A 22,625-nucleotide genomic window follows, 5' to 3' on the forward strand; every position below is an offset into this window, starting at 1 on the left:
CTACTGTCTGTGTTTTAACCTTCCCTTCACTCTCTTGTCTTCACTGGAGCCACATTATCTGGGCCTCCCCTGGCTGTGGCTGGCAACAGCACTCTCAGAGTCTGAGACTATTACTTTTCCATGGAAATCTCTGCAAGACTAATGAGGGTGACAATGCACCTTATCCTCAACCTAGATCCCAGCCTGCTCACTCCTTTCTACTGTCACCCCCTGCACAGTGTCCCAAGCCACCAGGGTGCCCTCTGAAGACTCCCAGGGGTAACCACAGAGGCAACTATATCCATATCCATGTAAGAGGCAGGCCTACCACTCTCTGTATGCAGATCTGGGATTCATAGTTAATTAGGATTTCAAAGAAGGAAAGAAAACGTGTATCATCATCCAGAGTCAGGATCCAATGTAGTGGTGGTGATGGTCTGGCTGCAAGCAGTAATTTTAAAATCAGTTAGAAAGATTAAAAAAATAGCATTCGGCAATAAGAAAGTTTTCCTCTACACTAAACATGGAATTCAAATGTAATTTTGAGGCTTTGCTATTGCCATTTATAATTTTTTTAAATCTTCCTTCCATTGCTGAGTGATTGGACTGTGTCAGCAAAAATCAGTAGGTTGAGTCCATCAATAATTAGATCTTTCTTCTTGCAGACTGTTTTTTAATAGTCTCTTTTTGCCCCCTCTCCTGAATTTATTAATTAAGCAGTTAAAGTTTTGGTTTGAGCCTGTTGGGAAGGACTTCTCTGGGATTCTGTAACCCTTTTATATCTTCATTTATTTATTTTAATTTATCAAAGAATTCTGATCCCCTTGCTCATGCTGAGTAGCACATTACTCCCCAGGGAACAGTCCCATTTAAATCAGTGGAGTAAGGTACTACTCAGAATAAGCAAGGGTGGCACAATCTGTCCGACAATCAGTGTTCCTTTATGTGCAGATCTCATAGCACTGAACCTTCATTTTCTATGAAATCAGTAAGTTGTTTAGGACTCTTATCACATGAGATTTGTCAGATCCTGTTATTTCAGTCATGCGTTTGGTTTTCAAGGAGCTGATTATAATGTCTTTTTGCACAGGCACCCCACCTAGCTACTGCCAAACCTTGTCCATGGATTGCTTTTTAGCTATCGTAGTGTCCTAAATGAGATCTAGGTGGTTTGTGTGATTCTTATCTTGATATCCACACTGGCTAATTAAAAGTCTGTCCTGCAACTCCCGTTGAAGTCAATGGACGCTTGAGTTGTATCAGACCCTAAGAGTATGCCTATACTGCAAAAATGCCAATGGCAGAAAGTTTCAGAACCCACGTCAGTTTCAAAGCCTTAGCGGGAATGTCTACATGACTATTTCTAGCCTCATCATGTGAGCTTGAGGCAGTTGACCTGGGCTCTGAGACTTGCTGCAGCGGGTTTTTTGTGTGTGTGTGTCGTGTAGATGTATCTTCTGAGTCCAGAAGCTAGATCCTCAGCTCTATTCGACTTCAAGCCAACTTTGTGATTCCCCCAGACCCTGGGGAAGTGGGGTCTGATTCTGAGCAGATGAAAACAGCTGGAGCAGGGGCCAAGGTCCCAGGGGAAGAAAATGTAAAGGAAAAAGGAATTCAAGAAAGCTGCTGAAAAGGGCCTGGGGATTATATGGTAAATTCTCAGAATGGAGAGGGGTAACTAGTGGTGTTCCCCAAGGGTCAGTCCTAGGACCAATCCTATTCAATTTATTCATAAATGATCTAGAGAAAGGGGTAAACAGTGAGGTGGCAAAGTTTGCAGATGATACTAAACTGCTCAAGATAGTTAAGACCAAAGCAGATTGTGAAGAACTTCAAAAAGATCTCACAAAACTAAGTGATTGGGCAACAAAATGGCAAATGAAATTTAATGTGGATAAATGTAAAGTAATGCACATTGGAAAAAATAACCCCAGCTATACATACAATATGATGGGGGCTAATTTAGCTACAACGAGTCAGGAAAAAGATCTTGGAGTCATCGTGGATAGTTCTCTGAAGATGTCCACGCAGTGTGCAGAGGCGGTCAAAAAAGCAAACAGGATGTTAGGAATCATTAAAAAGGGGATAGAAAATAAGACTGAGAATATATTATTGCCCTTATATAAATCCCTGGTACGCCCACATCTCGAATACTGTGTACAGATGTGGTCTCCTCACCTCAAAAAAGATATACTGGCACTAGAAAAGGTTCAGAAAAGGGCTACTAAAATGATTAGGGGTTTGGAGAGGGTCCCATACGAGGAAAGATTAAAGAGGCTAGGACTCTTCAGCTTGGAAAAGAGAAGACTAAGGGGGGATATGATAGAGGTATATAAAATCATGAGTGATGTTGAGAAAGTGGATAAGGAAAAGTTATTTACTTATTCCCATAATACAAGAACTAGGGGTCACCCAATGAAATTAATAGGCAGCAGGTTTAAAACAAATAAAAGGAAGTTCTTCTTCACGCAGCGCACAGTCAACTTGTGGAACTCCTTACCTGAGGAGGTTGTGAAGGCTAGGACTATAACAGCATTTAAAAGAGAACTGGATAAATTCATGGAGGTTAAGTCTATTAATGGCTATTAGCCAGGATGGGTAAGGAATGGTGTCCCTAGCCTCTGTTCGTCAGAGGATGGAGATAGATGGCAGTAGAGAGATCACTTGATCATTGCCTGTTAGGTTCACTCCCTCTGGGGCACCTGGCATTGGCCACTGTCGGTAGACAGATACTGGGGTAGATGGACCTTTGGTCTGACCCGGTACGGCCATTCTTATGTTCTTATGTTCTTATAGCAGAACACTGATTGAATAAGAGCCAACTATGTGATGCATTTGCAAAAAAGGCTAATATTCCAGGGTTTATTAACAGGAGTGTCTTATCTGAGACATGGGAGGAAATTTTCTTTCTCTACTTGGCCCTGGTGAGGCCTCAACTGGATTAGTGTGTCTAGTTTTTGGCACCACAATTTAAGAAAGATGTGGACAAATTGGAGAGAGTCCAGAGGAGAGCAGCAATAATGATCAAAGGTTTAGAAAACCTGACCTATGAGGAAAGGGTAAAAAACTGAGTTTGTTTAGTCTTGAGAAGAGAAGATTGTGGGAGGACCTGGTAACACTCTTCAAATACGTTCAGGGCTTTTTATAAAGAGGACAGTGATCAATTGTTCTCCGTGTCCACTGTAGCAAGGAAGATTTAGATATTAGTTAGGAAAATATTTCTCTCCTGCTGTCCACTCACTTCCATTTTCCTTCCCGTTCTTTGCTCTCTCATCACCGTCCTCCCATAGCTATTCCATAGTAGCACCCCTTGTGGATACTCTGAACATGGAATAAGTATGTGCACATGTAGAATTATTGCAGAGTACCTATTGAGTTTTTAATTCACACCCTAACTTAGTTCATCAGGGCCGGCTCCAGAAACCAGCTGAGCAAGCTGGTGCTTGGGGCGGCAGATTCTATGGGGCGGCATTCCGCCCAATCCTAGGGCGGCACGGCAGGTTTTTGTTTTGGTTCCCTAATCCGGCCGCCCTGTATATAATAATAATAGGATTTGATAAAATTAAGATTATTTATAATTAGAAATAGTTTTTCAAGTATGTATGTCATCCATGAGACCAACAATAATTTTAAAATGTGTTTTTCATGTAAAGTCAACGTATATATTACTCAGACCAATATACTGTGTTTTTTTTAAAGAGATATTTAGATTTTTAATCAAAAGCCCATTCTCCAAATATCTGATATCTTTCTAAGAAAAAACTGTTTCATTGGAAAGAAATGCATTCTGGTCTATTTGGAGGTTTCAATTTGCATTATGCATTATGCAAATCTATACCAAAGGTAGCATAGCTTTGACTACAACATACTTTGAGAAAAATATTGGTTGTATGATGTGACTAGTTGTTCTTTTGTGTAATTACATTTACTTCACTATGTTTACATCATGAATCGGACTGACCTAATATATTTTAAATTAAATTACATTTTGTCTAAAGAAAACAGTAAGTTTTTTTCAGAGCATAGTTAGACAATCTGATGCATTTTAACTCAGACCAATATATTCCAATGCTCTCATTACTCAATCAGTCTAACACAACTTTCTGACATCAGTGGATTTATTTCCATACTTGGGCCTCAGTTCTGCAATTGATTCTGCTCTTGTGTAACAAATTACAGGATTGGTATCTTGGAATCCAATTTTGACATCTTTACATAGGCAAACCTCTTTCCTCCCTCCTGTCAGCCATGGTCTTTCAGAGACTCTTGGAGACGTTCGATGGAACTCAACGGGCGTTGGATCAGGCCCTTGAGCCTCCACTGTGATGCACTGGTGTTGCTGCAAGCATTGCACCATAACTTAAATTAAAGAGCTTAGTGGTACACAGGATACATCACATGGGATGTTTGACTGAAAGGGAGTGTTCTTGCATTATTCATACTGAGATGCAAATATTTATTCTCTTTTTGCTGTTTCTTCTTCTGGAGATTGGTTTTAATTCTGGTATTTGGCCATACTGTAAATATCCAAGTATTTATATCATTAAGACACAAGCAGTTTCTGTTTTCCATTGTCAGTCAAGGTTATAATAATAACTTTTCTGATCAGGCCTGTAAAGACTCTCATTTTTTTGATACCTCTGTAGGCTAATTTAAATTTGATAACTTTATTGTATTACATTTACTATGGCTTTTTCTGCTCCTGTAAGAAATGTAATTTGTGTGTCACAAACAAAAACTGCCTTGGTTTGTGTTTTTTTTTTATTTGTCTCCAGTTTGTCCCCATTAAAAGATTGTCAATATTTTGTTAGTGTGTATATCTATAGAAGTCAGTTTTGCCTAGTATTGTTCTGTAGCTGGTAGAAAGTGCTGATAACATAGCAAAAGAGTAATCAGTTCACATGAGCAGGAAAATCATGTCATATTAGTAGGTCAAATTCTATTCTCTGATGTGCAGCTCCTGTTGAAATCAATGAGGATTGTGTGGATGAACTGAAAGGGTAGAATTTGGCCTGTGACTATTTTTATATTAGAAATTGCTTTGTTACTACAATAATTTAACATACAGTAGCGGGTCAACATGAAGTCAATATTTATTCAGAAACATGATGACTGGGCCTTTTGAAGAAAAATTATTTTTCTTTCCATAGACTCATAGACTTTAAGGTCAGAAGGTACCATTATGATCATCTAGTCTGACCTCCTGCACAACGCAGGCCACATAATCTCTCCCATCCACTTCTATAACAAACCCCTAACCTATGTCTGAGTTATTGAAGTCCTCAAATTATGGTTTGAAGACCTCAAGCTGCAGAGAATCCTCCAGCAAGTGACCCCTGCCCCATGCTGCAGAGGAAGGCAAAAAGCCTCCAGGGCCTCTGCCAATCTGCCCTGGAGGAAAATTCCTTCCCGACCCCAAATATGGCGATCAGCTAAACCCTGAGCATGTGGGCAAGACTCACCAGCCAGCACTCAGGAAAGAATTCTCTGTAGTAACTCAGATCCCAACCCATCTAACATCCCATCACAGACCACTTTTTCTTTCCCCTCTCTTATGATTTCCATCTTAGGGAGTAGCAATTGCTTCTGAAGGGAAATAAGGGCCATGCCTTATTGCTTTTAAGGGCTTTGTTCAAAGTGTATACTCAGTTATGTGTTGCTTACTTTCTTTCATATGCAATTTCTGAACAAAGAGACATGTCTTCCCTACACAGTGTTCTTACTCCAAGTTCAGCTCCCTTCTGTTGCTCTTGTCAGCTCCTTGTCCTCTCCCAGGCCTTCAGTTCACTCAGTTCATTATTTCCATGCCCACTCCGCCCCTCTGGCTACCCTGCCTTCTGACTGGGACACTTACTGCTGTGGTGGTTGATGTCACCTCCTCCCCACCACGTCAGCTTCCTTTACTGCTGTCTCGTAGACAGGAAATCGGTCACCTATATCTGCCCAGATAATACTCCTCTTCCCTGGGCTTATGGGTAGTGGGATTTTTTGTGTGTGTGTGCCCAGTCTGTAAGGCGATAGGATATGGCAACCCAGGATGCAAGGAATCTGCACTTCTCCTAGTCCGCTTCTGCCTGCATTATTCCTGAGAAAAGTGCAGCAGAGCTTAGAGCTACCCTCCTCTGACCCAAACCAATGGGTGAGGACAGGTAGCACCTATCACAGCCTGCCCTCCCTCAAGTGTAACCCTGGGGTGGTGGGGCGGGCAGCAGGTTAGCACCTTCTTGCACCAGAAAGAGTGGATCTGGACCTGTATGTTTTGATCTTTGTTTAGGAAAAGCAGAAATATTGTTGTATGTCATTAGGGTTGCCAACTGTGGTTGGCTGTATTACTGGAGGTTTCATCACATGATATAATCTTTAGTTAAAGATTAATCTTTAATCCTAGAGACTCCAGGACAAACCTGGAGGGTTGGCAACCCCAGTGCTGGAGGAAGCTGATTGATTTATGGTTTGTCAGAATCATGGCTCTATTTTTATGTTTCTGTGCTAGTTTCACTTCCATTTAAAGACATACTGACTTTTTGTGTTAAATTTCATCACATTTTGGGTCATTTCAAAAAGTTCCATTTTAAAAAGCAAATCTCTTCAGCACTATTAGTAAGATCTTTATCCTTCTCGGTGTATCTCTGGGATGTCTGGTTCAAAAAGTAGGTCAGTTTAAACAAACCCTTTCCTACCATTCTGAGCACTTAAAATTAAATCAAATATTTTTAAAGCTTAAAGTTACAAATAGATGTAATTCATACTGACATGGCTCCCCTTCGTTTATCCTTACTAACCCAGCTAAAGTATTGTTGGCTTATTGGGTGTCTGTTTAAAAATCTTATAATTTTTGGTCATTTATTATCCAAACCTAGCACATGCCAGATATTCTCTCATCATTGTTGTTTGAGGGTTAAATTGTGACCACACTGAGCCAATAGGAGTTTTGCCATTAGCTTTAATGGGGTAGGATTTCCCCCTGTGACTTCAGGCACAGTGCTGAGCAAGGAGAGATGCATAAGCTGCACTCCACAGTTCCTCCCCCTGCTTCCTCTTTGCTCTAATAGCGGCAGTACATTAGCTCCTGCTGTCCCCACTTCAGCTATTCTAGCCAGTGAGTAGAGGGGTGGAGCTTCCCCTGAAGAGGGAGTAAAGTGGCAAGTGGCTTCACTTGCTCCAACATGACCAGATCTAATGTTCAGGTAGCCCATGGATGGGCACATGCTCTCTTACCCCCTTGCATGGACATGCAGTCACTCACATTCTGGCCCTAGCTGTTTAGTCACACAAGTGTTTAAACAACGCTCGAAAATGGAACAGTGATTCAGTTTTAAAATGTAATAGTAGTGTTTCATTTCTATCTCCATGGTCTTAGGTATTTAAAAACAAAAAGTAGTGGTGTTTAGCAGTTAAATCCAGCCAGGAACCAAATGAGAGACACTGGCCTTTAAAAATGTCAGGTGGTCATGTAAAAGGAGGGGCATGATCAAATAAAGCAAAGGAGGAAGCTTTCAGTGCTCGGTGAATAATTTCTTTGACATGTCAACAATTTTTCTATCGCTTTAGGTTCATTAGCATCTCTGCTGTCGGTAATTTAGAGTAATAATGAGAGAGCAGTTCTGTGTGGGATGAAAGCAGATGTGGGTCTAGAGTGAGTGGCATATCTCATACTAAACCCTATTTGAAAGGTATGGTTGTGATGACTAGCTGACTAACTCTGTAGTGATTCAGTGTGCATGCTGAGCATTTGGATACCCGAGGATAAAGTCCAGCTTCTATTTAAATATCACTGTTAGCCTGCTAAGGCCCTGAGAAGCCCTTTACATACTGTGAGTAGTCCCATTGACTTCAGTAGAGTTAAGCATATGTATAAGTCTTTACAGGATGGGGCCTACCTGCCAACATTGCAAGTAGTTTAAATGGGCTTCTTAGTATTTCACATTAGCAATATCATTCTGAAAGGTATAAAGCAAAGAGTTCTATTAACTTAGATGGTCCCTCTCCAGAAACCTTGGATTGACGAAACCTTTGATACGGTTAGGATGTGGAACATTTTCAGAGGCAGCCGCAGAAAAGTGAAAGCTTTCGTTCTTTGGAAGGTGTGCAGAGTAGTTCTTGGGAGATGGAAATCAAGATATTAGATTTAGGAGGTCAGGTTCTGATCCCATGGGTGTAAATAAATAAAAAAAATCCATTGAATTACAGATCTGGGACTGTCCATAGATAATCAGGTTGTAATGATGGCAATGTGACAAAATTGTTTGACTTTAAAGTTGTCACCACAGGACTTCTGTCACAGCAGCTTTCTTGTAAATAAACAGGATGTCCTTCTGGAGTGCTTCCCACCTGCAAAGCCTGCTAGAAAGTGTAGCAGTTTGCTAATTCTTGTAACTTTCTAATACTATAAAGAACTGCCAGAATTGCAAGCTAGGCACTGTGAGACTCTTCTCTGTCATTACTCATTTTAAGCTCCAAAGGCCTGAGTCAACTTCCGTTGAGTTAATTGGATTTTGGATCAGGCATTTACTTTGCAAATTAAAGCATAAATAGATAATGTTGTTCTTGTAGGCCTCTGTTCAGGAAAGCACTTAATTAAGCACATGCTTAATAAATGAAAGCACATGCTTAAGTGGATTACTAACTAGGGGTGGATTTAAGCATGTGCTTAAGTGCATTCCTCAGTCAGGGAGGATTGAACAGATCCACTGAAAAGTAAATACTCTTCAGTTTCACCATTGAAATAAATAATGGTGGTTGTTTTAATATTGGATTCAAGAACCCAGTTAAGATTTGTATCAAACCAGTTTATCAGATCTTTTTTTCTTCTAGTTTTTAATGAAAGTAAATATTGAAAAAACCAAATATTGTAGTATCTTGGAACATTTTAAAAACACAAAAGGAGACTAAGCCCCTGGCTGGCTGGAGTATGAATTTCAGATAGTTCTGAATAAATACTATGCTTTCTAAAGAACAAACAAGGAAAAGGCTACATTTTTTTAAAGTTGTCATTTCAATAGTCATCATTTATATGAATGTGTATTTATCCACAAAAAAGATCAACTTGCCTATTTCCTGTAAAGATTTTTATGATAAACCTGTGAGTTAAATTTGAATTCTTATTTGTACTGTGGCTTCAATTTTTTTTCTTGCTTTGAAAATTGTTATGGGAAAAACTGAGCAGTGAGGTTTATGGTACAGGTGAGCCCAAGCACCACCAAACTTTAGGATGAGTTTTCTATGCTAATTGGGACATTTTAGCTGATTTCATTTGTACTCTGAGGGGATGAAGGGTGAGGAAATAAAGCTGTTAGAAGCTTGGAGAAATCCCTCAGGCAGATTAGTATGTTTTCAAAGGCATTTTCACCAAGCCACTGTAGCAAATTTAAGGAGAATTTAAGGTCACTGGAGAATTGAAAAGTGGAGAAAACACTTTTTTAAAGTCCTTCTCATTTCCAATCAACTCTTTCCTCTCTTCCTTTGAATACACTGTAGGGAACAATTCTGCAATGGGGGATAAACAAATAGACCTAATTGATCATTTCCATATTCAGTTCTATTTCCTGATTCTCATAAGCTGGCCTTATCTAAATTGCATGGGGTTTTTTGCATTTTTATTTTAAATCTTGAGCCTAAATATTGCACAGCTGGAGGGGGTGATATGACACAGTTTAATATCTGGCATTACGGAGAGGATTATAAAGAGTAGCTTTCAATAACTATTATTTCTGTTCACATAATTCTAAATTCTATTGATTTCCAAAATATGAAATAGCTTTTGTGCACTATGGTATTCTTCTCTCTTTGTAATGGAATTCATTGTCCTTTGTGCAGGTGTAGATTTTACTAGGACTAGGCAAAACAAAATCTATAATGCATTTCTTCAGTAAATATTGATCCCGTGGCTCTAGAATGTCAACTTAAGAGAGATTTCTATTCCAAGTGTATATGTTTTGCTGTGACATGGCAACATGGTGAATAAGGGCCAGAAAGGATTTTTGATTTTCTTACAGTACATAACCAACATTAAATATCTGGGGGAGGGGCAGAAGTGAACAATGCATACTAAAGATAGGAAGACCACTGTTGTTTACACTGATGAGAAGATGTTATCTCCACGGCAAATCTCAAATTTCATGCAGTTTGGCAAGCTGTCCCGTCCTCCTGAAGTAACTGGAAATCACCGTTTCTCTAGGAAACAGCAGACAGGATAAGAAAAGAGCTCTTGGATTAGAGTACAATCGAAAACGGTTTCTAAACTGGGATAAAAGCAGGCATTTGAGGTGGCTAAACAGTGCTGTACTTATTGACAGAATCTTTGCCTAAATCTTCCAAATTTATATTGAAATCCAGACAGGTGACCACCCTTACCTTCACAATTTCCTCTTAGAGAGGATTTTTAAAATTAGCCATATTTGCACTTTATTTACATGTGCTTTGCTGTGGTTGCATATGTAAATTAAGGAATTGTGGCACTAGTGGCTAAGAAGCATCATCTGAAAACAAAATTACTCAATTTGTTCATGGAAGAACCACTATTATGCTGGCAAAGTTGCATGTAGTTGAAGTCACATAAAATGCATGCCTAATTTTGAAAAATCCACACTTTGACTGTGTGACATCAAATTACTCCCTGTTCTTCTTGTACATTAAGTTAACCTGCATGTGGATTGTAAATTACTGAAATCTTAGTGATACTTCTATGGATGAAGACAGACACTAACTCTGGGCCTGCCAAATTATGGAGAGGGCACATGCACATGAATTTAACATTTGCTTTTCTCCACATAACTGTAAACCCCTCTCTAGTCTATATTATGGCTATATCCTTCCCCTTTAAAACAGCCACACAATAAGCCTATTGTTTTGAATTGATGGTACAGTATCTCTGACCTAAACGGAGACCCTACTGCTATAGAATCTAGTGTCATAAAGGGACTATTAAAGCTCTGAAAGAACATGCCTCCGTAGCAGTGGAAGCTTCCTTGTAGTGCACAGTTGCTGCAAAAGCAGTCCTGGGACCTTCCATGAGGTTGCTCTGAATATGTCTGGAGTAGGATGTGGTGGAGAAAGCACTGCTAAAGTGTTGTCTCAGCAGCTGCAGGAGCCACAGCAGTACTTCAGCATCCGGGTCCAGGACTGCTGAAGTGCTGCTGTGGCACAGTGGCTTACTCAATTCAAAATAGTTCTGAAGCTGATTTGCAAATATGTGACCATAAACTATCACATCCCTGCTTATCAACAGTTGGTGATAGTCTTGAGACTAATGGCTAGAGACCTACAAAGAGGATTTATGCACTACTACTACCGATAGTTCTTTAGCTGAACTAATAGTAGATTTCCTTTTTTGGATTCAGATCCCAATAGGGCATGTTCCTCATACAAACTGTGAAAGCAATTTTAAATGAAAGCGAATGCTTTAAAACTGCTATGTAGAACACTAGTGTGCTGCAAGAGGACTCTCAAAACGCTTCGTTGAGAGCTAGAAAGGGGCTTGGCAAGGAACTTTGCATAATGCTGCACCAGCATATGACTTTCTTACAGCTTGCACAATTTTCAATATTTTGCATCACAGACATATTCAGTGGGGTTTGCATAATTTGATGCACTATAAATACTTTTATCATTGCTTCAGCATTCCCATACTAATACTGCATTTCCTGTGACTTGTCTAAAGCATCTATCCTGCAATATTTTAAAAGTATTTGCTTGCTTGTTTTATGGATTACTTGACCGGGTCTGATCACGGGGGATGTAAAATGGGTGTGTTGATTTGTTTTAAAACAATGTGACTGTTTGTCATTTCAGTGTGTATATTAATATGTTGTTGATCCAGTTGTAAATCTCAGCTCAGCTACTATGCACTGTTTCAGTTCATGCTTCACTGAGGTGCAAAATTGGCTTGCTTATCATAAACTGGTAAAACATGGGGGGAAAAAATAAACAATCTAGTACCTGATTTTTTTGGCTCAAGTCAAGGATTATGTAGGCTCAGAGGAAGTTTCAAAATGTTTTAGATGAACAGCTGTTAGAGTGTGCCAACCTTGTTAAATATTGAAGAGTTTTTTGATTGACTCTCATTTGAACATCATTCTAGTGTGATAGCAAGCAACAATAACCAGCGGTTTTAGCCTTACTTTATGGACACAGGGAATGATCTGTGAGTTGATTTTGTGAGTGATTTATTACTCTGTTTTGGTGGTGTGATGTATTTTCTCATATAAGGTGACCAACATAACCTTTCTGCAGAAACCTCCCATAAGATTTAATGATAAATCTATCCAATCTATGTTGAACTATGCTAACAGCATACTTCATTGTGTTTTCTATGGTCAGTTGCATGTGCTTCCACTTGGAAAGAGAAGGGCACAGCATTAATTACAATATTTATGCATGTTTGCAAGGAAGTTTGCCTAGTTACCCTACCTTCATGCCAAGTCAAATGGATTGAATTTCTGCACTAAGATTTTTTTAAAGGGTTGTGTTTGAAAATTCTTGAGATTTAGGAGAGCCAGCTTGAAATCATTTGTCCATTGCAATCAATCTCCTTGAAGAAAAAAAACCCCTATAAAACAACATTCAGAATGTTTTGACTATTTAATATCAAGGGAAGAACTTTAAATTGTTTGACTACAATAAGGATTTCAAAAGTCAATAGTATGCTGCAGCTGGTATTACTGCTTGAAATGTAAGAGTTTCTATCTTCGCTAAAGAAATATCAGCTGGCCAAAATATTGGCTGACTGCCAAAATGGTTAGCACTGATAAGGAAAATAAACCTATTTTGAAGTGAATAGATTATTAGAGGATCTTATTTCAAGAACAGTTCACTTTAATTCATCTATTTAGTATTCAATAGATGCTAATATTAAGAGACACTCCTTTCATATTCACATTATTACTCTAGGAAGAAACAAATGAGAATAAAAAACTTTGAGAAGGTGTGCTAGAAATAGCCAATTGGTTTTTATAACAAATTTTCTCTTGCACCCAGCATCTCATTTGAGATGCCTCATCTTGTCATAACCAGAATATATTTTGCTCTGAGAAATGAAATCATAAATATATCATTCCATGGGTCTCTTTTTTTTCTAGATCATATCCCAGCATAGTCTTTTTGATTATTTATTATTGGTGTAACTCCAGCAATCAGTGCCAGGTGCTTTACAAGCAGTTAAGAAGATTGCTGCTCTGAACAGTTTATAATATAAATGGCCATATCCTGCTCACCTTGATATCAGTAGCAAAACTTCCATTGGTTTCATTGATGATGGATAGGCCCCTCAGTAAATTAGCTCTAGTTTAACCTGAAAAAGACAAACTTATTTGTTATGTAAATCAGTTAGAGGACCAGGCATCCGAAGAAGTGAGCTTTAGCTCACGAAAGCTCATGCTAAAATAAATTTGTTAGTCTTTAAGGTGCCACAAGTACTCCTGTTTTTTTTGTGTGACCTGTGTTATCATTAGGGTGTGGCATGTTGTCCTTTTTATGGACAATCTCCTGTTGCTGCCAGCTAATAGAGTTACTCATTTGAGTGGTAGAGGTTTGTGCAGGGAGTCATTATGAAGTCATTACACCCTCACATGCTCATCTGCCTTTAACAGACAGAATTCACACTAGCATAGTGTTTGCCATCACCCCCTTTAGGGGCTGCTTTATTAACAGCAGGAGGCTGTTATTCTCTAATGGAATTACTCTGTTAGAGCAAGTGGTAGCAATCTGCTTTGTGATGCTAAAGGCCATAGGTTTGAAGCCTACTGATAACAGGGAGGGAGTTATTATATCTCTGCCATCAGGTCAAACTATTTGTCCAACTTTCAAAAAAGAAATTTGCAGTCTTGTGGTATGGTGAGCCAAGAGGCTGTTACCACTCTTCTCTCACAGGATTTACAACAGTCATCCACATTTTTCTCACCTTCAAACTAGATTACAGCAATGTACTTTACTTTGGGGTGTCCTTGAAGTTCATTTTGAAGCACCAGCTGATGCAGAATCCAGGTGCCTGCCTCCTAAGTGGGGGCCACTGCTGAGAATGCATAATGCCTGTGTTCAAGTCTGCACTAAATTCCACGGTGTTAGTGATGATCTTTGAGATCTGGAGCAGACTGAAACTTGGCTGTCTGAAAATCCACATCTTGCACTGTAGCCCCTCATAGCAGTTACACCCAAATTGGAGGCTGTTGCTGCTGGTTTCTGGGACTGACCACACCAGAGCCAGCAGCAGAGCTTCTTCCTCAATTGAAGAGACCCTGGGATCAGAGCAAAATACAAAAATGGAGATGATCAAAACTGTCTAAGGGATTTGCACATGCTATTCCCATTAAAATTAATGTGAATTAGGCATGCGGATCCTTTGGGATTTGTAAAATCTCACTGAAAATATTCTTATTGGATAAGATTCACAGCTGGCAGAGCCAAGACTGCAGGTTCCTGGCAGCAGAGTCTTCTTAGAATGTGATGCAGTATAGCAACCCCTACCTAGCTGGTGAGTACACCCAAAGAGTGGGCGGGTCTGCTCAGAGCAGGGATGGGGTGCCTGTTTCATTGGCAATAAGTGATGTGGCAGGCAGGTGGCATTGCAGGAATGAGATCTTTATTAAGCATGCTATCTGAGACTAGTGTTACATGCTCCAACTCTACTGTCCGAGGGGTAGCATCCGGGATGTAGCCTGCATTCCTGAGTGCCTGCTGCCACACTGCACTAGGTTCTTCCTGAAACCTGACCTTATTCCTGTGTTCAGTTCGACTCATCCTTCTCACTGTGTCAGCCAGCCAGGCAGCAGAGTCAGTTTCCTAGCAACACACTGGATGCAGCTGATTCTGGCAGGGGCTGCCTGATTGACTGCGCTTCCTGATTGATGGAGTGGCAAAGCTAAGCTATTACTTGACTCATCAGCATCCAGAGCTTGCTGGCTGATCAATGTGTTCCAAGTCTGCTGATGTGCTTGGTCCTGTTTCCTGTGCATACTCTTGTGCCCACTTCAGTTCCTGCCCTTCAGCTTTCCTTGACACCCCCTGGCTCTGCTTCCCCCACCACTTCTCTGGCTCACTCATTGGCTTTGGCTTTTGGCTTCTGATCTCTGGTTCTCACCCTTGCCTTTGCTCTCCACTGTGCCCATAGCCCTGACTCTGGCCCATCTCAGTTCCACTCTAACCTCCAGGCCAGGCCACTATCCTGGCTCTGACCATTAGGTGTGACCGTCCACATTTGGATCATGATCCTGACAGTTTGTGCAGCCCAAGAGACAAAGACCGATGATCAGGTTTGACCTCCATTACTCTGAGGGAATTAATGAACACCTTGCAGATGCTGGAGACTCAGATCATGGCTCTGCAGGTGCCGGTCATGCTGCCCAGGTCCCTAGGAAACCAAAGATTCTGCCGCTGGCCCAATTTCCCAGTGACAATGGGAAATTTTGCAGCTTCCTGAATCAATGTTGGCTCCTGTTTATGCTACAACTCCTATCATTTCCCATTGACTAGGCTCTAGTGGAGCTCATTATCAGACTATTAACTTGTCTAGCCACTGCATCACAGTTATGATTGCCCCACTGACCTGCAGCCCAGAGCTGGCTGACAGTCCCTTCAGTCATATTTACTACTTCTCAGAACTAGAACTCCAAATGCTCCAGGAATACCTCAGTGAAAATTTAGAGGAGGACTTTGTTCATCCTTCTACCAAGGGGCCCCCGATCTTTTTTTGTGGCAAAAAAAGATGGCTCCTAGTGCCCTGTGTTGACTACCAGGTTCTGAAGAGAGTGACAGTTTGAAATGGATACCTGTTGCCACTTATTAATGAACTTTTTGAAAGACTTGGCTTGTCCAGAGTTTTTTCTAAACTGGACTTTCATGGAGGCTACAGTCTGGCTTGTATCAAGGAATGCCACAAGTGGAAGACTTTGCAGTTGTGTGCTTGATATGGGCATTTTGAGTAATTAGTTATGCCATTTGGGCTACGTAATGCTCTGGCTACATTTTCAGCATTTCATGAATCACATTTTCGAGGACATGCTGGACTGATTTGTTATTTATTTAGATTGTAGTCTTGTCTTCTCCATAAACCAGAAGCTACATGATCAATCCGTTCACCTTGTCCTTGATAGACTTCACCAGAATTGCCTTTCTGCCAAATCAGAGGAATGCAAATTCGACAAGGACTCTATCGAGTTCCTTAGTTATATCATATCCCCCCTGAGGGCCAAACAGTGACCCACAGAAAGTGGGTGGAACATTCCAAAAGATGTAAAGGAGGCTCAGTGGTTTCTTGGATTTGCCAATTTTTATCAGTGCTTCAGTAAAGGATTCTCCGGGCTAATAGCACTGATAACTGCACTCCTTCAAAAATGGGTTTGTTTTGTCTGGTGAAGGTACATTTGCCTTTGATCAGCTAAAGAAAATGTTCACATTAGCTACTCAGGGTCTTGTGTATCCAGACCCTGCCAGACCTTTTACCATGGAAGCAGATGCCTGGAACTTTGCTGTTGTGACTGTATTTTTGCAAAATGCAGATCCTTGTAACCAACTCCATCCTTGTGCATACTGTTCATGTAAGCTCTAATTCCTGCTGAAAAAAAAAAGGTATCTGAGACAAGGAGCTGCTTGCAATTAAAACAGCATTCAAAGAATGGAGACATCTTTTGTAGGAGGCTCAGTTCCCAGTCCAGGTCCTCACCAATCACAAGAACTTAGAATATCTTTGACCATAATTTTAATCAATGGCAGATCTGTTGGTCACATTTCTTTGCCATTTTATTGTTACCTACCACCCTGAATCCATTTGAGATTGAGGAGCATTCCAATGCCAGCTACCCGAATCCCTGAAACTCCACTTGTTTTTTCAGTTGTTCCTCTTGAAGCCGTACACAGAACATCCCTTCCCTGTCCACTCTGCTCCACCACCCCCTTCCTGTGGAGGTTCAGGGTCAGGAAGAATGTGAAATCAGAGAAATCCTGGATTCTAAGTGAATCCAAGGTTGACTTTACCACCTGGTGGACTGGAAGAAAGGTTTTGGGAACCAGATGGGAATATTCATGCTCCAGGCCTTGTACCCACTTTTCACCAGAAAAACCCAGGAAAACTAAGGCCTAAGCCCCTAAAAGGTACCCTCAAGGTGGGGGAGGGGGTACCATCAGGGAGCCAGCTGCAGCAGTGTCAGTCTCCTAGCAACACAGTGGGCACAGCTGATCCTGGAAGGGGTGGTGTAATTGATTGGTGGAGGAGCAGCGCTAAGCTACTACTTAACCCAGGAGCAGGTAGAGCTTGTGGTCTGCTCAATGCGTTGCATGCCTGCAGCTGCACTTGGTCCTGCTTCCTGTGCCTGCTCCTATCCAGCCTGCTCTTGTGCCTACTTCAGTTCCTGCCCTTCTCCATCCTTGACACCCCAGGCTCTGAGTTCTGGTGCTGCTTCCTGATGGCTCCAGCTCACGTATTGGCTCTGGCTTGGTCCCTGGCCCTGACTTCCAGCTTTGCTTCCTGACCTGTCTCCCGCTCACTCATTGGCTCTGATTTTCAGCTTCTGATCCCTGGTTCCCAACCTTGATTCTGCTCTTGACCATGTCCCGGATGTCCCATGGTCCTGATTCTTGACTCCAGCTTGGCTTAGCTCTGCTCTGATCTCCAGGCCTGGCCACCTCCATGGCTGCGATGATTAGGCACGACTATCGATGTCCCAATCCTGATGCCTGGTAATCATTCAGAGAATCTCCTGGGTAGACTTTGCTGGAGATCTCTGTATGGATCCTCAGCGGGAGCTTAAAGCTGCCCTTCTGTGGTGGAGGTTGGCTGTACTACTCCCTGCTTTAACCCTTGGGATGAATCCTTAGTTGGATAATCACTGTACCTTCTAGGTTGCCTCAAAGCCATTTAATTTTTGCTTTTTCTCCAGTAGTTCTTATGCCTCCAAAATCCAAGACTTTAAATGTTACCCATTGCCAGTAGGTTTGTGTAATTTGGCTATTCAAATACTTTGCTGCTGTGGCAATAGGTGCTCAAAACAAAAATGAATAAAAATGTTTCCTTGTGCTGTTAGTATTGTCATTATGATATTGTCCCCTCTCTTTCACCAAGGGCATACACCACAATTCCTAGACCTGCACAGTTTTGGGAAACATTTAATGTAGAAGTGGAATGCTATATTAGGTCTATATTGTGGTTGGCATTGTAGTGCCTGATCTAACTCCCATTCACCTCCGCGGAATTGGACTGGGCCTTTAAGCAGTTCCATTGTTGCTTTTCCTGGTGCTGTTAGAAGGCTCTTGAAAGGATATCAAACTGATAGGAGGTTGGATGAAATCAGTGCCTTTCTGGATGCAATGTAATATGACTCGTCTTTGTTTATATTATAGTTCAAAGGCCAGAATCTAAACTTAGTTTCACTGGTGGAAAATCCGGTGCAGGCCCCTTTATCGATAACAGATTTACACTAGTGTAACTGAGAACAGAATTTGGCCCCATATCTCCAAATATGCTTTCTAATTTCCATGCATTGGGCATTTTATGGTGCCAGCAGGTGATGTCCAAAATTCACCAGAATCCCACACGCTATTCTGGTTTATTGTACAATATTATATAGTGACAATATAAAATGAAGTGTAATCTGTATGGTGTCTTCAGAAATATAAATTTTAGTGTGAACAACAGAGTGTCTCTCTCTCTATATATGTGTGTGTTCTTCTTTTTCCTGCAATATTAAGAAAAAAGTTTAATACAGTCTAAATACATGGTTAGCCCATTTTCACTGGCTAAGACAATTTCAAAACAGGGCTTCATGGTGATTAAAGAATTAGATTGCTGCTGCTCTTATTTGCCTGTTTAGGGAAGTAGCCACCCCTTCCTCCCCCCTCTACCCTCCACCCCAACACTCCTGCTTATATTGCAATTCCAGGTGCAATGGGGAAAACTGGGACTACTCCCTGCCGCCAGGATCAACTGGATGGGGAGGGAATGGATAGGAGTAGGAAGTAGGAGGAACCCTGGATGCACCTTCTCTTATTCACAAGCAGCAGCTGATGGGGCACAAAGGTGGGGTAGGGGGTGGGACAGAATTAAGCTGGTCCATGATAACAAATGACAGGGCAAGTGGGGGCCTGGGGATGAATTGTGACTCTGAGTCATAATTCATTCTTTGCTCTTGGGGCCATGCAGCTATTTTACAATCTAGCCCATATTGATTGGAGACTTGCTATTCATAAGGGGCAAAATTCTCTCCTTCCACATAAAACTCAAGTACCTGAATTCTCTGCAGGTAAAGTGCAGAAGGGGGCGGGGAGGGGATTAAATCCAAAACTCCCAACTTGGGACCAGTGTGCAACTGTTTCTCTTGTCCCCACTCCACAACTCCTATCCCAGCCTATCGGCTGGAATATTGGCTGCACCCCTCTGTGTGCGCGATATGTGGGACTAATGGATTCATATAAATGCTGATCAAACCCGCCCACATCGTAGCTTTCCATGCTAATCTGTGCAGGGCTGCCATGGAGACACTATCTGTGGCACATGGAGGAGAATGCAGGCACCCTTATACAGCTGCTTCACCCCAGTTCTCTCCCCATACAGAGATTAAATAGTAAAAAGGGCTTTCGGCTGGCCCTCTGCACTGCAGGTGGATGTCACCCAAGTAGAGCCAAAACGTATGTACTATAGCTCTGTACGTAAGAGATTAATACCAACACCCATTTTAAGAACTCCAGTGCTATCTTTTCTGCAAAACAGCACTGTTGGTTTGGGCAGTGCCCGTTAGTGGATCACATCAGTTTAAGCTTTGCAAGCCTTCAGTTGATGTGTGATTCTCAGTCTGGTATACAGTCAGCTTACAGCGACGTCACAGCAAATGCACATTCCAACTCGTACTGAATGTATAGTTTTATTTTAGTTTTTATTAAGATATCTTAAAATCTGCTGGGGGTCGTAAGCAACCCTCTTGCAGGGGTATGCAAACTGCACATCCATGCATGCGGCAATACATTTTGAATAGTGACTTATAGCCTTTCTATTTCAAATGGAATCATTAGTGTTTCTTTCAGGAAGTATCATTTCCCCTGCTTTTTACAGAGTAATTCAGCCCTTCACTTATTCAAGCTGCAGCACCATAAATAAATAAACAAACAAGGCAGTTAGCAGCCAGCAATGGAAAAGGGAGATATTTAAAACCTAAGAGAGATTCTGAAATAAATATATTGCAACTGAACTGGCATATGCTGTCAGTGGCCAGTTACTTTGATGTCAGTTTCTTGAGGATGTACATGAAACTGCAGGACCTGTGTTTTACCTTTTAGATTAGAACATGTAAATATAAACTTTTGAGGATAGCAGGTACAGGTGTGTGCATGAAATATACTCTAAAACTAGAACATTTTGCAACCAGAAAATGTCATGGTTGCAAAACTGATAGGTAAATAAAAGCATCACAACTGTATATTTGACATTTTGTCAAAGTGCTGTACTAAGGAACCGCTAAGTCATGTGCTAAAAATATTTCCATCTGTTTGCTTTTTTGGTTACATTATATGCATTATGAAAAATACAGTTCTACAATATATCAGCTCATGGTCTTGGTGCTAAAGGGAGAATTATTATATTTTTATGACCCTGAGATTTAGCCATTTCTTTTGTTGATGTTTTGAAGGTTACTGTTGAGCTTTTGTTGTCAGGACTAAAGCAGAGTGCATCATTTGAAACATATATAGTCAATGAATTTAGGGTTTTTTTCTGTTCATGGAAGATTTTCATGCAGAACACAGTTTCTTCAAATGTATTGCTTATTGGAATTTATTTGAGGAATATCTTTTTAAAAACTTGACCCTATAAACTGATCACTGATGCTACAAGTTTGAGATGTATTGTTTGTGTGATTGGTCAGATCAGTCACATGGCACTGTTTGTGTCTCTGTCTTAGATAGTTTGTTCCAGTGGTTAATCACGTTCTCTGTTAAAAAAAAATAAATTGTGCCTGATTTCTAATTTGAATTTGTCTAGCTTTAACTTCCAGCCATTGACTCTTGTTCTGTCTTTCTCTGCTAGAATAAACAGTCCTTAAGTATCTGGAATTTTCTATCTGTGATGGTACTTCTACACGGTAACCTCTGACTTCTAATAGGAACTGTGCTCCATTGTATATATTTTTTTATTTCAAGATTTCTTTTTTAGATTTGAAAATTGTGTTTCCTTTTCATTCAGAAAGTCCCTAACATCTAGAAATAACAATGCCTTTTTAGGGGTTGTATGTATTTGTCATAGCTAGAAATGTAGATTCAATTTTAGATGGAACAATGTCTCCCCTAACTTAGATTGCTCTGAACTTGCTGTTTTATTTAGAGCCACCTCTAAATGTTCAAAATTGTCCAGCAGTGATAGCAGATCTTTTCAGCACATTGTGTTTTTCTTTCATTAATGATTATGGGTCATATTATGAAATCTTCTAAGTTCTTCTTTGTTGTCCTTACCCATGTTTTGGAAGAATTTGTTGGTTCAGTACTCTTCATACAAATAAGACCAGTTTATTCATCAGTTCAACTACAATGTGAGTCTGGAGAATCAGTTATTGCTGGCAGTTATGGAAAAATGTTTCCCTCATTTCAGGAACATCACTTGACTGTGTATCATTAATTCCTCCAAGCCACATAAAGCACATTTGCTATGGTAGGTAATCTGTTGACCAAGGGATAGATTCACAAAGGGACTTAATGACTTTTAGGCATCCAGGAAAGCATGGGATTCACAAAGGCTGCGGTAGGCATCTGGGCTCCTTCTAGAATGAATGGGGAGAGAGAGGCACCTAAGGATGGAATTTGCTGAAGCCAGCATGCTGAGCAGGGAGCTGCCGAGAAGAGGGGTGTGCCCTAAGCCTCACCGCTCTCAAGGAGTTAGGAGCTTTTGCTTGGGAGGAAAAGGAGGCACCACCATCCGCTTTTAGCCCAGTGGTTAGAGCGCTCACTTGGGATGTGGGAGACCCAGATTCAGTTTTTCCCTTCTGCTCGACGAGAAGAAAGGATTGGAACAGGGATCTCCCACCTCTCAGGTGTGAGTGCCCTACCCACTGGGCAAAGGGATCTTCTGGTGTGGGGTTCCCTCAGTCTCTCCTGTTGAAGCTGTTACCCTTTGGATAAATAATGAGGGAGTGATGGGAGCAGGGGGACTGATTCTTTCACCCCCTAGTGAGGGACCTACCCACCAGCCTACAGAGTCATTCTTCCTCTCTCTCTGGCCCAGTGGCTCTTTATTTATCCAAAGTGCTACAGCTCCAACAGGAGAGATTGAGGGATACCCCCCACACACACACACATCAGACTATCCCATAGGTCAGTGGTTAAGGCCCTTGCCTGAGAGGTAGGAGTTGCTAGTTCAATTCCTCTGCCCTGGCAGAGGGGGAGGTTGAACCTGGGTTTCCCACATCCCCTGTGAATGGTCTAACCACTAAGCTAAAAGTTATATAGTCATAACTACAGGCCCCAATCGAGTAGCTGAGCTCACATGCAGGATTAGGCCTTTCAGGGAAACACCTATTTTCCTTGCTTTGAGTATCACCCTGGGCTTAGACTTCCAGATGCCTAGAGTGAGTGTGCATGCCCAGAAGCAGAAATATAGGTGTCCAGGGAACTTTTACAGCAGAAATTTAGGCACTGGGTGTGTTTAGGCACCTATAGGCTTAGGTGGCAGCTGAGTGGGA

At 41.1% G+C, this 22,625-nt stretch overlaps 1 protein-coding gene across 3 annotated transcripts in view; it reads left to right on the forward strand.

The window, feature by feature from the left end:
* GABRA4 (gamma-aminobutyric acid type A receptor subunit alpha4) overlaps positions 1-22,625 on the forward strand; it is a 60,424-nt gene that overhangs the window by 31,325 nt on the left and 6,474 nt on the right. The window lies entirely within an intron of this gene.

The sequence above is a fragment of the Mauremys mutica genome, chromosome 5, assembly GCF_020497125.1.
Source record: "Mauremys mutica isolate MM-2020 ecotype Southern chromosome 5, ASM2049712v1, whole genome shotgun sequence".
NCBI lineage: Eukaryota > Metazoa > Chordata > Testudines > Geoemydidae > Mauremys > Mauremys mutica.